The following is a 16931-nucleotide window of genomic DNA, read 5'->3' as shown; positions in this document are numbered from 1 at the left end:
GCAAAATTTGACATGACATTGTAAAAATGGTTCCAATTATATATCAACAATTTATTTATATAGTACCTTTGATATATTGAAACATCCAAAGACACTTCATTTAAGCATTAGTAACAAAGTTTGACAGCAAATTATATAAGTGACATTGTGTGCCTGGTACATGAAGTTGGGAAGGTCTTCATCCACGGATACATACACAGAGCAACTATCCCATCTTGTGTGCCTGAAAGACTGTAAAACATTCAAAATGAAATGTCTATTATTAGAACTCACTGATTATTTTGTTATTTTTAGTTTTTTTAAAATCAATTTTGGTTTCAAACTGTGACTTGTGAACAGAGCTGAAAATGACCTTTGAACTGTGAGCAAGAACTTGTGTTAAAAAAATGAACAAACAAGCTGTGGTTCTTTGTGAGGCCAGACATTGAAGTTAGATGCAGGTTGGTTCTTGATTGAAAAATTCTACAAATGTTTCAAACTGGAAGAGAGCAGTATGTTTAATCAGATAGCAGATGCTTGTCATTAACATCCAGCAAATCTGGGAGAGACCTTTTGCTGTAGTAGATGGCAGATATGAATGCCAATTGGCATCTGTGGGGAAATGGTCAGTCTTTCTGGCAGAGGCTGGAGTTTGAACTGGGTTTTGGACTGTGTTTTCTGGGAGAATGAGTTTGGCTGTTGATGCTATGGCATGAAGATTTGAAAGCTCCCTTCCTAATCTCCTGTTATCAGTTATTGGAAACTCAGAGTTATATGTATTATTGACTTCCCTGGAGTGAACTGAAAAGATAGTCCTGATTGACAACTTCAAAAAGATCAACCAAAAAAAAAATCAGCTATGCCTGTGGAGAGACACATTGTGAAAACCACTCAAATAGTCTGGCTAGTTTTGTTATTTTATTTATCCCTTAACTGTGTTTGTTTGTCGGTCTGTCTTTTGACTGATTGGGGCTGAAAATAAAGGTTATTGGGTTTAAACATACATCAACTAAATTATTTTGTTGTTTAAATTCATTTTGATAAAGTTACTGTATTGTTAATAAAATTTTGAATATTTTGTTTAAGTTGCAAACTGATGTTGAGAATTGATTATTTGCAGAATCTGGGATGGTTATTTTAAAAAAGTATGGGTAGGAACTATTGGGTTAAATATTGAGGATCTTGAACGTTTTAATTTTACTGTGAAGCAAATACAGAGGAAGAAAGGCAGGTTTGGTTTGGCTGTCTGTCTTTGTGTTATAACACTATAATGAGCTGTATGGGTTCCTAGCTTGACTATTGTTCCACTGACAGAAATATGACCTCCAGATGCTAAAAAGGGTTGCACTGTTGTCACTTGTTTGGGGAGTGGAAACTAGATTGTATTTAATTAAAGTGGGCATTGCATTTGCATGTTAAAAGGAATTACAGTCTAATTTTATTGCTTCTGTTTGTTGTAAGTAATAGACTGACACTGGTGTCACTAACAATACCACATTGTCATTTGCTCATATTGTAATTCTACCAGGAGAGACAGTGTTATATGGTTAACTTGAAATATTTGGAGAGTGCAAATGTGAGTGCTTAAACATTTATGTCAACTACAGGAAACTTTAGTGGGCGGCATGGTGGCACAGTGGTTAGCACTGCTGCCTCACAGCGCCAGAGACCCGGTTCAATTCCTGCCTCAGGCGACTGACTGTGTGGAGTTTGCACGTTCTCCCCGTGTCTGCATGGGTTTCCTCCGGGTGCTCCGGTTTCCTCCCACAGTCCAAAAGATGTGCAGGTCAGGTGAATTGGCCCTGCTAAATTGCCCGTAGTGTTAGGTAAGGGGAAATGTAGGGGTCTGGGTGGGTTGCGCTTCGGCGGGTCGGTGTGGACTTGTTGGGCCAAAGGGCCTGTTTCCACACTGTAATGTAATGTAATCTAATCTAATCTATAAAATGCTCTCAGATATAACAGACATTGTGTGGAAGTGTAAATGCTTCTTTTTAACTTCGTATGGTTTCAATCCCCAGTGAGGTGCTATCTTCTCAGCAGAATATAGAGTTCTCACAATACTTCTCTCAAACAGAGACCCTGAAGTTATGCAGAAATTTTAACATTGCTGTAGAAGACAAGCATATTTTTAACAAACCTAAAGATACTGCATAAATTGACACTAGGATTACATTCTGATCCAATGCTGATTGTACCTCTATGTGACAGTTCAAAATCATAAGCATGCTTTGAAACCATAGCAGTCCATTTGTCACAAGTCTATAAAAAGCTGTATGATAAACAAGACTGCTATTGTACTCAATACAGCACTTTAATTCTTTTTGCTTAGAATGCATACATGGCAATTTGCATTTGTCATTACAAACATAGCAAGTAAAGACTTTAGCCTTTAATAGATCTGTAACTTCTCTGGTTCACCTGTCATTTCTGATATTTAGAAGTTAAGAAAAAAAATATATGTTTGCACCTAACTTTCAATCGATCTTATAGTACATCCAGTGTACAGTCCTTTAGGATATTGATAGTTTGATTTCTGTAGACCAACTAAACATTAATTTGTATTGGACATGCCCTGTTACAAGAGCAGAATCAAATCATTAGTTGACTGAGATACCACCAGGTGTTTTTCTGTTTTCCACTGTTGCAAAGTACAAAAATAACACAATACAGTCAGTTCTGCTATAACACAAAAATCCTGTTCTTGTATGAGCACGTGTTGTAAGAACATCGCACAATAGCTGCGTCATTTAAACTAATGGGGCCAGAATCATGTTATAGCCAACATACACTCTAAAAGTTCATGCTTTAGAAACAGTGTCCCCAATACATCAATTGCATTACAACAAATTTGTGTTAACGAAACACATGTTATAGCAGAATGACCTGTATATTAGTTGATATTGAGCTGGATGACTTGAGTAAATATAATCCTTGCAGTCAGTAAAATATGACTACTTTCTTGCCACTGACTTAGTTTGAGAGTATAATTTAATCCTTTCTGCTAATAATTTTAAATGTTTAGATGTCCTACACATGCAAAATTATGGATAGTTGGTGGGGGCAGATTGACCGTATGACAAATTGACAGTTAACAGCTAGGTTTTGTTTAAATTTTAAACCAAGCACCTTGATTGGTCAGGGCATTGTACTGGGAAATGAACTAGTGAATAGTTATCAATCAGCATTAATGTCTATGGCAACACCTCTACCAATCAGAGTTCGCCTGCCAACAATCAGCACTCTTTTCTCATGTGGTATAAATGTTTTTTTTCCTTGATTTTGTATTCTTGTAAAATGTTCTAATGAGTGCAAGTAGAAAAGCTTTGAAACATGTCTTTTTTTCAACAATATTCAATTTTGTACAACCAAATGAATAAAAAGTGCTGTTCACTATTTTTGTGGGAATAGTCACCAAAACTAGAAATGACCTTGTAAAAATGGTTCCAATTACATATCAACAATTTATATTTGTACACCACCTTTGATATAGTGAAATGTCCCAAGGCACTTCACTAGAATATTACTAACAAAGTTTGATAGTGAATGAGATTAGAAGACAAAACAGTAAATGACCAAAACCTTAGCCAAAACTGTAGATAAGGAGGGTCATAAATGAAGAAAGATTGGTAGAAAAACAGAGAGGTTGGGGAGGTAATTGTAAAGTGAGAATCTTGACAGTTGAAAGCATAGCTATCAATAGTGGAGTGATTATAATCAGAAATAATCAGCAGACAAGCTTTGGAGGAAAAAAATAACTTAGTAAGTTATAAGATCGGGGTAGATTACAGAGTGGTGAAGCTATGGAAAGAATTGAAAACAAAGATGAGAATTTAAAAGCAAAGGATCTCTTAACTGGGGGTCAATGTAGCTCAGTGACTTAAGGATGACGAGTGAATGAAATTTGATCTGTGTAAAAATATAGACAGAAGCATTTTTGGATGACCTCAAGTTTATGAAGGAAAGAAAGTGGAAGGAGTTTGGTTAAAGATAATAAAGATGATATGGAGGTGCTGGTGTTGGACAAGGTCAAAAATCACACCACACCAGGTTATAGTCCAACAGGTCTATTTGAAAACACTGCTCCTTCATCAGGCGCAAGTGAAGCAGTGTTCCGAAAACTAGTGTTTTCAAATAAACCCATTGGACTATAATCTGGTGTTGTGTCCTTTTTGACCAAGGATAATAAAGGACTGGATGAGGGTTTCGCAGCAATAGCAGTTGGGCAATGTTCTGAAGATAGAAATAAGTCATATTGATGGCACAGATAAATGATTGAAAATTCATTGCGAGTTCAAATTTCACACCAGCATTACATAGCTTGTTTAGATTCTGACAGTTGCTAGGGAGACAGATGGAATTGATGGTCAAGGAATGGAGTTTGTAATGGGAACAGAAGATAATGAGCAAAATCTTCTGCTCTCACTGGTGGTGAGCTTGGACTAGGAAGGGCAGATAACTAACAAGATGGTGGTGCATCCGAACCTGTAACCCATGCCAGACAACAGTAAAAGGTAGGAAGACCCATCTTCAACATTCCTGCTCTTATCTGGTGAATTAATGACCTTTTCAGGGTCTCCTCTCACTGGTCCTGGTATTAATAAAGCTGCAGGCCAGTCTGTCACCATGCACTGTGCATGGCAGCTGAAACCATGCATTCAGCTTATCATCTTTGAGGGGAAGGACCTTAATCAAAGGTGATCAATCTCTGAACAAGGGAGTGAACATCAGGAAGATGTGGAAGGCTGGTAAGATCCACTTCCTTCCACTTGCTGCTGATCTTACTGCATTGTTATCCCCATGACTCCATCCTGCAAAGTTGCCTCCCACAATCCACAAACCTAACTGTGGCTTGGTTCACTACACGATCCTGCGATTCTGGGCTGTGTCCTTACACAACCTCCCAAGCAGTAATACTGAACACCAGAGGAACTGGCTTCTGATTGACGGGTGACTCTTGTAAACAAGACAACAATTCCCAAGGTCTTGATTCCAGGTTAAGTCCTGCTGGTGGCCTCATCACTACCTGATTGGCTTGTGGTCTGGGGACCTTTCTGTAAAAAGGCAGTGTGGACCTATCACCAGCTGTCTAACTGGGAGGTGAGGTGAGACTCCAATACCTCCATAAATTTCTATTCAATGGCTTTGGTTTTTCAACATTTAGGTGAAGGACATTTCTACTCGTCTGAATGTGCAACAAATAATCTGGTCATTTAGAGACAACAGGCAGGTCAAGAGAGTTAACAATAAGAAATAACTAGGTGTGATCACAGTACATGTGGATAAATGTTTTGCTTGCGAGAGTGCATTTATGGTCTAGGGGTAGTGTCCCTATCTCTAGTCCAGGAGGCCTGGGTGCAAGTCTCACCCGCTCTAGAGATGTATAATAACATGGGCTTTATTAGAAAATATCTAAAAAGTGCATTGTCAACACACTCAAAGCCTTTAAAGAGAGCTGGGAACCATAGGTTGGAATGTATTATTTTCCCCTCCAAATCAATTTTAATTCAATCCCATCTCTCTATCCCTACCTTTCCCTTTTATTATTGGCTGGGCAGTTCTTGTAATGCATTAATTTAGTTGGTGACACGGGTGACTTGATGGTGGTTTATTTTTTTAAAAATGCTTTGTCCCCCTCCAACTCCTTTTTCGTTTAGTGCCATCCCTCTTTTCCTTCACTTCCTTTATTTTTGTTAATGTTGCACTGGTACTTGTAGCTTGTTATTTGTTTTAATTAAAGAAAAAGCCTGCAGGGGAGGTCACCAGTTGTGGATAAGAAGTCAGAGTGGGCCTAAGATAAATCCTTAGTGTTAACAGTGTATAGGAGTGAGAAGGAAAGCCTTTTCAGGTGATCCTCTGGTTATGACTAGATAGATAAGAAAAGAGCATTGCTAGATAAACTGGACAATGGTAGAGAATTATATGACCAATTGTCAAAAGCTACAGACAAGTTGAGAGGATGAGAAGAGACAGTTTACTTTTTCCACACACAGTATGTCATAGAATAGACTCCCTACAGTATGGAAGCAGGTTATTCAGCCCATTACACACCAATCCTCTGAACAGCACCTACCCAGACTCAAACCCCACCCTATTCCTGTAACCCTGCATTTCCCATGTCTAATCCATTTAGCCAGCACATCCCTGGACACTAAGAACAATTTATATGGCCAATCAACATAACCTGCACATCTTTAGACTGTGGGAGGAAACCGGAGCACCTGATGATTTTTGTATTTTCTACTGTAAATATAGATTTCAAAAACTTGTTAAAAATTATTGCCAGTTCTTTGTTTCCCATTATTAATTCCCCACTGCCACCCTCTAAGGGATCAATGCTCACTTTATCTACACTTTTCCCTTTTATACCTTTTACTGTTGGTTTTTATATTTCATTCTGGTTTTCTCTCATAGTTTAATTTCTCAGTTTTAATTTTGTTTGTGTGTTCCTTTGCTGGTTTCTAAAATTATCCCAATCCTTTGGCCTATAGCTAATATTTGCATCATTGCACATCTTTTCTTCCCATTAAGTTACCCACAGGTGGGGATTTCTTCCAGAAGACTCTTTCTTTCTCAGCAGAATCAATCTTTGTGAGTTATTAAATAATTCTTAAAAGTCTGCCACTATTTCTCTACCATCTTCCCATTAACCTGTTTTCTCAGCTCCTTTTAGAGAGCTCTATCCTCATATCTCTGTGATTAATTTCAAATTTAAGACTAACTCTTGAGACTTTTGGTTTTAATCTTACATTTTCACCCTCAAACTGAAGATGAAATTCTATCATGTTATGTATGATCATTCTTGCCTCACGTAATAATATTATTAGTCCAGTCTCATTACACATTAGAATAGTCTATCCCCTGATGGTTTCTTTGAACATTCTAGAATCAGTCTTGAAAAATCTGTGATCTCACTCTTCAAGCTAACATTGCCAATGTGATTTGTCCAATCTATGTGAAGATTAAAATCATCCATCAGCATTCCAGTACCTTTCTTACAAGCCCTAATTATTTCTTGAATTAGTCTCTGGTCCAAAAGTAACTAGTTTCAAGAGGCCCATAAATAACTCACACCAGCATTTTCTTTACTGTTTCTTGTGTCCACCCAAAATGATTCTACATTTTGACTGTCTCATCAAAGATAAATTCACACATTTATATCATTCTCATTCTTTATCAACAGAGCAACCCCATTTCCTTTTGCAAATTCATTATTCTTCCAAAAGGGCACATACGTTTGAATACTTAGAGCCCAGTAATCACTATGCAAGGTGTATCTGTAATGGCAGTCATATCATACTCATTTATTTCTACTTTTGCTGTCAATTTAATATACTCTGTTACAAATGTTGTATACATTCAGATAAAGAGCTTTTAGTTCTGTCATAGAATCGCTACAGTGCAGAAAGAGGCCATTTGGCCCATCAAGCCCACACTGACCCTCCAAAGAACATTCCACCCAGACCCAGCCACCTCCCTCCCCCTCACTCCCACCCCCACAACCCCACATTCACCATGGCTAACTCACTTGGCTTGCACATCACTGGATAATATGAGGTAATTTAGTGTGGCCACTCCACCTAACCTTTGGAGCATGGGAAGAAACTGAAGCACCTGGAGGAAACTCATATAGACACATGAAGAATGTACAAACTCCAAACAGATAGTCACCCAAGGGGTGGAATCAAATCCAGGTTCCTGTGCTATGAGGCTGCAGTGCTAAGCACTGAGCCACCGTGCTGCTCCCAAGACCACATTTTTAAAAATTATTTTCCATTTGCTGGCATATAGAATCATAGAGGTGCACAGCATGAAAACAGACCTTTCAACCCAACTCATCCATGCCGACCAAATATCCTAAATGAATCTAGTCCCATTTTCCAGCTTTTGGCCCATATCCCTCTAAATCCTTCCTATTCATATAGATGCCTTTTAAATGTTGGAATTGTACCAGCCTCCACCAGTTCCTCTGGCAATTCATTTCATACATATACCACTCTGTGTGAAAAATTATCTCCAAGGTCCCTTTTTTAAATCTTTCCCCTCTTACCTTCATCCTATACCCTCTAGTTATGGATTCTCCTACCCTCGGAAAAAGACCATAGCTATTCAATCTATCCATGGCCCCTATGATCTTAAAAACCTCCATAAAGTCATCCCTCAGCTTCCGATGCTCCAGGCGAAGTAGCCCCAACATTTCTAGTCTCTATTCTTTGGATTTTATACTTTGTACCTTCCCATGTCACTATCCTGTCCTATTGCTTCTTCTTTTAACCTTTAACATTCCAAATCCCTCATCATGAGAATATCCCTCCCTCTACCACTTAATTTAAAGCTTTCTTCACTGCACCATTTATAAAATTCATCAGGACACGAACTACAGTATGGTGTAGGTAGAGCCCATCCTCTGTCTTTCCCAAATATTGGTGGCTATGTCCCATGAATTGAAACACATTTGTCCCACACCAATCTGTGAGGCACCCATTCAATGCTCTGATCTTATTTACCCTGTACCAGTTTACTTGTGGTTCAAGCAGTAATCCAGGGATTATTACCTTTGTGCTTCTGCTTTTAATGTTGCCTTTAACTGCTTATATTCTCTTAGCAGAACTGTTTTCTTCATCTTACATGTGTTGTTGGCACCTATTTGAATTGAATTGCAATCATATAAAAATGAACTTCCTAGCTTGACATAGCTATGTGATTTCTACCATGAGGTACTTAATGGGGGCAGCCCTGTTACAACCAGTTCCAATAAAGAAACTGTACATGCAAAGATGCACTCATTGAATACATAAAAATTATAATTAAAAACAAGCGCTTTGTTACGATAAGTGATTTGATATCGCTCAGAAATGGCATTGTCGGTATTTCTGTATCTTTATGCAAAACTGTACTGCCTGCACAGAAAACCTCACTACATGTAGTTACGAACAAACCTTATTATTTTTAGGGATTTTATGTTTGCCAAATTATTGCCCTAGTAATTCTGATATAAACCTGAATTGGCTGCTGGTGATATCAATAGATGAGCATTGAATACGTCTATAAGATAATGTTCTACCATCTATTTTAAGTGGCTAAATATTGTTGATGCATTAGAAAGGATAGGGGACAGATAAGAATGTGTGATTAAATTAAAAGCAAACAAGGCCAATAATCACCTCAGCAATTCATTAAGTTATTTGCTTGAAAATACACTGTCCACAAGCCAGAACTGGGAGTGGCTTAGACTGCTGAAGGTACTGCAAACAAAAAAAAAATGCACCATATAATGTAAAGCACAATCTTACAGTTAATCACAGAATAAAGGAAAGTGCACAGGAAATTCGAAAGAACGATAATTTTGAGTTATGGTATTGTGTAAAGGGCCACCATCTGGGCTCGACCATATCCTATTTACAGCACTGTAACATGGAAGCAAAGAAAGTGCAGTTATATGCACTGAACATGTAATATGGTGTCAGAAGTGGAGCTGAATTTGTGAGTTGAAGCACTGAAACAGAAGCACAATTACTAAAAGAGAACCAAAATATACAGTACTGTTAAAAGCTAGTGAGAAGAAGATATTTGCAAAGAAGTAGGAAGAAATTGAATCACTGGGTGGCCATAAACATTCCTCTCCTGGCTCTGGTCAAAACGAAGTGTGCTATGAAACAGAATGATAGTTTTTCCACTCACAATGGTAAAACTCTGAGATTGCAACAGAGTTGATCAACAATCACAAGCAGCTACAAGTGTATGACTGTTGGTGACATTGTTACACAATGTATTCCACCCTAAATGTCTCTGAAAACAGAAACAACACACTGCAAGAATTTTAGAAGCCGTGAAGGCAACTTTAAACCCCAAGCAAACATAATTTATGAAACTATGCTTTATATATTAGAGCTCAAGGTGAAAAAGAGCATATTGTTAGATATGTAACCACACTAACAAAGCTCACAGAATATTGTGAATTCAGAAAGTTTATCTCATCGAGGGATCCCATAATGACAACACAACTCCTAAAGACAGAGAATTCAACTCCTGTAGGAATCTTAAGCAACTGCAGAAGCTTTGAACGTGCAAATCAAAAACTACAGCTATTATATGGGAAACAGGAAAATGTCTGAAATGGAGGGAAGCAGCATAGACTTATGTATTATGTTGATAAGACAGACATATCCATGTCTAAAGGTAGCCTACAACTTTCAAGTGCAACAATGAAGAAAAAAAAGTTAATCCACAGAAGGGCATGCAGAAAGATCAAGGCCAAAGGACAAGTGACAAATATTGCAGCAGTCATCACACAAAACAAAAGAAAGCATGTACAGGATGGGGAAAATAGTGTTTTAACTGTAAGAAGCTAGATCATGTTGCATGCTGGAAAGAAGATCAATAGGCTTATAAAGGATGCAGAGATGATTACCGGAGAAATGTCAGGCAGTAATTCTGACTAATCAAACATAGGCACTGGATAGATGTTAGATTGACGATTCAGATGATTCAATCCACACCTCACAGCAGTTGGCAACACAAGTCTAAAGGAAAAAAATGGTTTTTAGCAATTACAATAAAGACAACAGAATGAGAGCAGCAAACAATTGAGCTTTGCAGTCCTGTATAAAGCTACACCATTTGGCAATCCAAAGACAAAATCAACAAAGGTAAAGTTGAAGCTCTGGTGGATTGATGCTTACCTAAAGAGTAAAAATTAACCTGAGAACCCAATACAATGACCAGAATAAAGACATGGAAATCCAGACTAAGGATGCAAAGTTAATGCCATTCATTTCAAAGAGATTTATGCAGAGGTTTCACAGACCATATCAACTGATGAATACACAGACCTACAGTGCAAGACAGTGCAGGAACACAAAAGAAAGACTGAAGTCCACAAACAAAAACATTGCCTTGCTGAACACAACTAATACCACTGAAAGAAAGAAATATTTAAAGCAATAATATAGATCAGCAGAGTCAGAGGAGAAGATCTTCAAACAGTTGCAGAGAATGAATGAATGAATAGTTTGAATGAATGATTTTATTGTCATGTGTATTTTACAGTGAGAAAGCTGTGTTTGGATTGAAATGCAATCAAGTACAATATCCTTCCTAGTTTATTATAGTCATGTGCTTTTTGACTTCTGGAGGTACTCACTGCATCCTACGACCAGTTCTAATAATGACAGAGTCGAAGCAACAGCATACTCATTAAACATGTAATAGTACTCACATGAACTACAGCAACTGGATCCTTCCCAACCCACTCCACATTCCTTTCCAGCCAGTGAGGATATTATTAACCCTGGCACCAGGCAGACAATACGGAGTCTTATGCTGTCATATGCTTAGAATAGTACCCACTTGCCTAACTACACTTTGCCCTACTACAACTACATTTCTTTTTCTTATCACCATTGAATGGTCCCCATTGCTCAGTGCTGTGGTCAGTTTCTGAGCTTCCCAGTAATCCCTGCTTTCAACCACACAAGCTGAAAGATCAAACATGACGTCCAAGTACAAGGGTTGAGGTTCCCCCATTGCTACTCCTGGATCTACATGTATGCTTTCCTCACAGTAACTACTTCCTGTCCCTGACCACAGAACTAAATCTGAGGAACCCAGCATAAGGGATGTGACTGCCTCCTTGAACAAGGTGTCCAGATATCGTACCACCATGTCCCTGTTGTGTTGCAGTGTGTGAAGCTTGGACTTCACCTCAATGTCTGCTCTGAGTAAAGTTCCTCAAGCGTAGATACTTATTACAGATGAAGTTGATCATTTACACACAGGTGTCAACCTGTTTCCAGATGCTACAGTTGCAGAAGATTAACCTGTTCTGTCATCCTTATTTTGTTTTATTTAACTAATTAAGTTTCAAGCTTAGAAATATCATTCAGATATTATGTATAATTGTTAGGTTATGGAATTTAACTATTACAATGTAAAATTAATACAACAATTATACCGCATAATCATTCATGCTGTACTACACCAAAGGTACCCAATGTCAATGGCTGAGATCCTCCCTGAATCACTGAATCCCTACAGTGTGGAAGTAGGCCACTCAGCCCATTGGGTCTACACCGACTCTCTGAAGGCCATCTCACCCAGACCCAACCATCCCTGTAATCCTGCATTTCCCATGGCTAATCCACCTAGCCTGCACATCCCTGGACACTATGGGCAATTTAGCATGGCTAATCCACCTAGCCTGCACATCTTCCGACCACACAAACACAGGAGAATATGCAAACTCCATGCAATTGCCTCACAGTGGAATCAAATTTGGGTCCCTGACACTGTGAAGCAGCAGTGCCAACCACCAAGCCACCTTCCTTGCACCATTATATGGGGCCTAGATAATTCTTTGGGACAGCTATAACTAGTTGTCCCATGTTTACCACCTCCCTGGTCTACCACAAATATCCTGTGCCAGTGTGACAGTCTCATTAACAAGCTGTAATGAGCTCCCATAGCAGCTCATTTGGTCTTTGATAAGGAACGTGTTGGGAAACAGGATGAATCTTTAGCATCCCCACCTTCTCTGTCCCTGTATCTGGCAGGACCCAAAAATCTAACCTGATGTTTCCGATTATGGTGGTGAGGTGAAAACCAGGACAGTAATTATAAGATTGCTCAACATTGCTCCACCATTCTAGCAGCACCCACGACTGTCTTCTGGTGCTCTTGAATGTGCAAGAGCTGCCAACAGTCAGCTTAGCTGTCAGCTCTCCAGGGTGGGATTGGACAGAAATCCAATCCTTGGCTTTATAAGTACCTTCTCTCCTTTGCGACTGGCATTCTAAATGAGAGGGGGAGCACATTAGAGGGAGGGATGCGGCATTTGGGGAGAGGGTATGGGGGTCTGAGGTTTAGAGGCTATGTGTGGAGACACAATGTAAAGGGTGAATGCTCCTCTGACCTGCACAGGTCACCTCTGAAGGAGGAATCTCCTTCCTTCCTGATCTTTCATTGACTTTGAATGGTGGAATGTAGAAATGAGTTGTTGAGATGAACTGCACAAATGCACCGATGAGCAAGCTAAATAAATCAGTGCAGACATATAGAAGGTTATAGTGATAGGACTAAGTGATGAATAGTGATTCCATGGAGCTTTCACTTGTATGAATCAGTTGGACCACAGTGAATATGCAGCACAAACACATTTTATGTAATGTCAATAAATGGAAGGTGACTTTCGCTATTTTTTTTGTCCTGGATTGCAGTCTTCTGAATGGTTAAGAGTCTTCAATTTGGAGAATAATTGAAAGAAATTTACAGTTCAGAATTTTACATGATTAAACAATGTGAATTGACAAGTAAACTTGACAAGGGATGATAGATTGACAATGTTCGTGTGTACAGTCTTTGTTGTTTTACTCTGTTACTGGCCATTGAATTCGTTGAATTGTTGGTGTCTGTTAATTAAGATAGGCTTCCAAATTTATTAATCCTACAGTTGAATATAACCTCCTCAAGGGCATAAGTTGGTGCATCCATCACATCGCAGCCAGAGGTAAAATGCTACACATAAAATACAACTATAAATATTCAGGCCAATGCAACAGCATGTTGGTGACCACAAATCTGTTTGTTGTTTTTGTCTATTACTCAAGACAGAATTTTTTACACATTCTGTTGTATTGCTATGTTGTTAGCTGCATAACTACATGCTTTTTGCAAATCAGGTTTTCTTTATTTTTGAGAAAGTATCAGTTTTCATCTCAGTAACAAAGATAATAAGTTAATTATGAAACCTGTTATATACAGTACATCAACTTTCAATTAGAAATTAATTGCTGCTTTAAATTATATTAAATACAAATAGCTAACTTAGATATGATTGAATATGTTTCCAAACCTGAATGATAGTCTCACTTCTATAAATATTGTAGTTGTTTAGAAATCTCAGTAACTGGGTCAAGAGAAAGATCACATTTGTTTTCAAATCAATAACTGGAGGGTGTGCTCCCCCTCTCATTTAGAATGCCAGTCGCAAAGGAGAGGAGGTACTTATAAAGCCAAGGATTGGATTTCTGTCCAATCCCACCCTGGAGAGCTGCCAGCTAAGCTGACTGTTGGCAGCTCTTGCACATTCAAGAGCACCAGAAGACAGTCGTGGGTGCTGCTAGGATTGCAAGCAGTCTTGTGAAGACGTGCCATGAACACTGGAGACATGATAACTTGGGCTTTTTTTGGACAGGGAGGGATGCGGCATTTGGGGAGAGGGTATGGGGGTCTGAGGTTTAGAGGCTGTGTGTGGAGACACAATGTAAAGGGTGAATGCTCCTCTTACCTGCACAGGTCACCTCTGAAGGAGGAATCTCCTTCCTTCCTGATCTTTCATTGACTTTGAAAAAATAGCTTTTCCACTCTCACGCAACATATTGCCACAGCGCAGGTCATTAAATTGGCCACTGAAGGACTTCAATAGGTCTAAGGGCAGTTGGGCATTGGATACCATACTTACCCATTGCTTGTTTAATAGGGATGACTGAGGATAGCAGGAAGGGGGTAGACAACTGGTCCATATTATTTTTCATGTCTGTCTGCCAGAGAATGGGGGTGGGGGATGGATGTAAAATCTCCCCCCTTGAGTTTGCAATCTGTCAACCCATTCATTTCCATAATCTTGGCCAATTACTTAGACACTGAACCTGATCTTGCATGAAATGACGTTTTTGTACATCCTGCCAAATGGCAAACAATATTTTAACTGATCTGCTTGGAATCACAGAACTGTTACAGCACAGGTGAAGATCATCCATCCATTACTGACCATTCATCAAAGCAATTTATCTTGTGTCACTTCTCCGTCTCCTCTACATAGCCCTGCACTGTATTCCTTCTCAGATATTAATTCAATTTCCTCTTGAATGTCTTGAGTTACATTGCCTCCACCACACTATCAGGCAGTTCACTCAACATCCTGAACATATGCTGTGTGAAATGTTTCCTCATGTTGCCTTTGCTGATTATCTTGAATCCGTGTGCTCCAATTCTTTATCCTTCCACCAATGGGAACAGCTTCATCAATGTATTTTGTCCAAATAATTCTTCTGAACATATTTCTGAAAGTCCAAGGCATCATAAATTGAACAGTTGTGCAGGGTAACTGACTGACTTGGCTGGAACAAAGAAAACATCTTTGAGACCTGCTATTGAATGCTCAAATCACACACTCTTGTTACATTTAGCTACCATCTTGGGTCTCATGTAGAGGAGCTTCCCTTCCATAGCAATGTTTCACTGGCTGTTGCTCCTTCACTGCCCAGGTCGGAGATTTGGGTTTCAATTTGGCTAGCTGCCCTTTCAGTTGGTAGGCCTTCCCATTTATCCAGCAGTGGTCAGTTAATAATACACTCTAGCCTGTCTACACTAGTGGCTAGCTTGTAATAATCAACAAGTCCTGGGGTGGAATGTGAACCTGGTGCCTTCTGGCATAATGACAGGAAAGCTACCCAATGAGCCACTTAGGGTCCACACTAAAACTGCTCACCATTCCAGAAGACTAAATATGTAGTGAACACCAGCTCCATATAAGTATGGAAGTGCAAAGAGGCCCTCAACATAGTTATGAAGCACCAGAAAGCAGCAGAATCTATCTCTGGAAATCCCAGAAGGAAGTGTGATCCAGGACAAGGTGAGATATAGGTAGAGGCTAAGGCTAAGGCTAAGGCACAGGTTCTTCCCTGTCTGACAATGTCTCCTTGGCCACTGCTCCTTCACTGTGTTCTCCTCACTGCTAATTCACCACCCGGCCACGGTGCTGCTTGAGTAGGTGTACTTCCTGGAGTTTGGAGATGGTAGGAGGGCAGGGCTGCTGCCATGTCTGTTCCTGCTGCTCCCACTCACTGTCACAGGTTCCAAGCCCGCAGCAGCAGCTGGGCATGGCCTCTCATCTCTGGGGTGGAGCATCTCCCTGGGGAGCACACAGAGCTGCAGCCAAAGAGATATCACCAGGGAGACGAAGTTTCGCACATTTCCACCACCCTTAAGTTGCATCAATTTCCTTGCCTGACAAAATTCTTTTGAGATCTGTCTTAAAAATATTTAATGACCTCCACTCCCATTGTCTTTTGAGGCTGAGTATTTCAAATTCATACATCCTCAGAGAAAAATAACTTTTCATCTCTGTTCTAAAAATGTGCCCCTAATTTTAAAAGTGTCCCTGAGTTCTGGACTGACCCACAAGAGGAAACATTCTTTCCATGCCCAGCTGGCCATGGCATGTGTGGAACTGCAGGAGATGGGGGAGATACTAAATGAGTATTTTGCATCAGTGTTTACTGTGGAGAAGGTCATGGAAGATATAGAATGTGGGGAAATAGATGGTGACATCTTGAAAATTATCCATAATACAGAGGAGGTGGTGCTGGATATCGTAAGAGACATAAAGGAAGATAAATCCCTAGGACCCGATCAGATGTCCCCAAAGAACTCTGTGGGAAGCTAGGGAAGTGATTGCTGGGCCCCTTGCTGAGATATTTGGATCATTGATAGTCACAGGTGAGTTGCTGGAAGACTAGAGGTTGGTTAAGGTGGTGCCATTATTTAAGAAACGTGTAAGGAAATGCCAGGGAACTATTGACTGGTGAGCCTGACATCGGTGGTGGGCAAGTTGTTGGAGAAAATCATATATTTACATGTATTTGGAAAGGCAAGGACTGATTAGGGATAGTCAACATGGTTGTGTGTGTGGGAAATGGTGTCTTACTAACCTGATTCAGTTTTTTGAAAAGGTAACGAACAGGATTGATGAGAGCAGAGTGGTGGACGTGATCTATATGGACTTCAGTAAGGGATTCAACAACTCTCATGGTAGACTAGTTAGCAAGGTTAGATCACATGGAATACAGGGAGAACTAGCCATTTGGATACAGAACTAGCTCAAAGGGAGGAGACAGAGGGTGCAGGGTTGCTTTTCAGACTGGAGGCCTGTGAGCAGTAGTGTGCCACTTTTTTGA

This window comes from Chiloscyllium plagiosum, unplaced genomic scaffold, assembly GCF_037043375.1.
Source record: "Chiloscyllium plagiosum isolate Xiang-an unplaced genomic scaffold, Cpla_swu_hap1 HiC_scaffold_34, whole genome shotgun sequence".
Taxonomy (NCBI): domain Eukaryota; kingdom Metazoa; phylum Chordata; class Chondrichthyes; order Orectolobiformes; family Hemiscylliidae; genus Chiloscyllium; species Chiloscyllium plagiosum.
Note: the sequence above shows the minus strand (reverse complement) of the source record.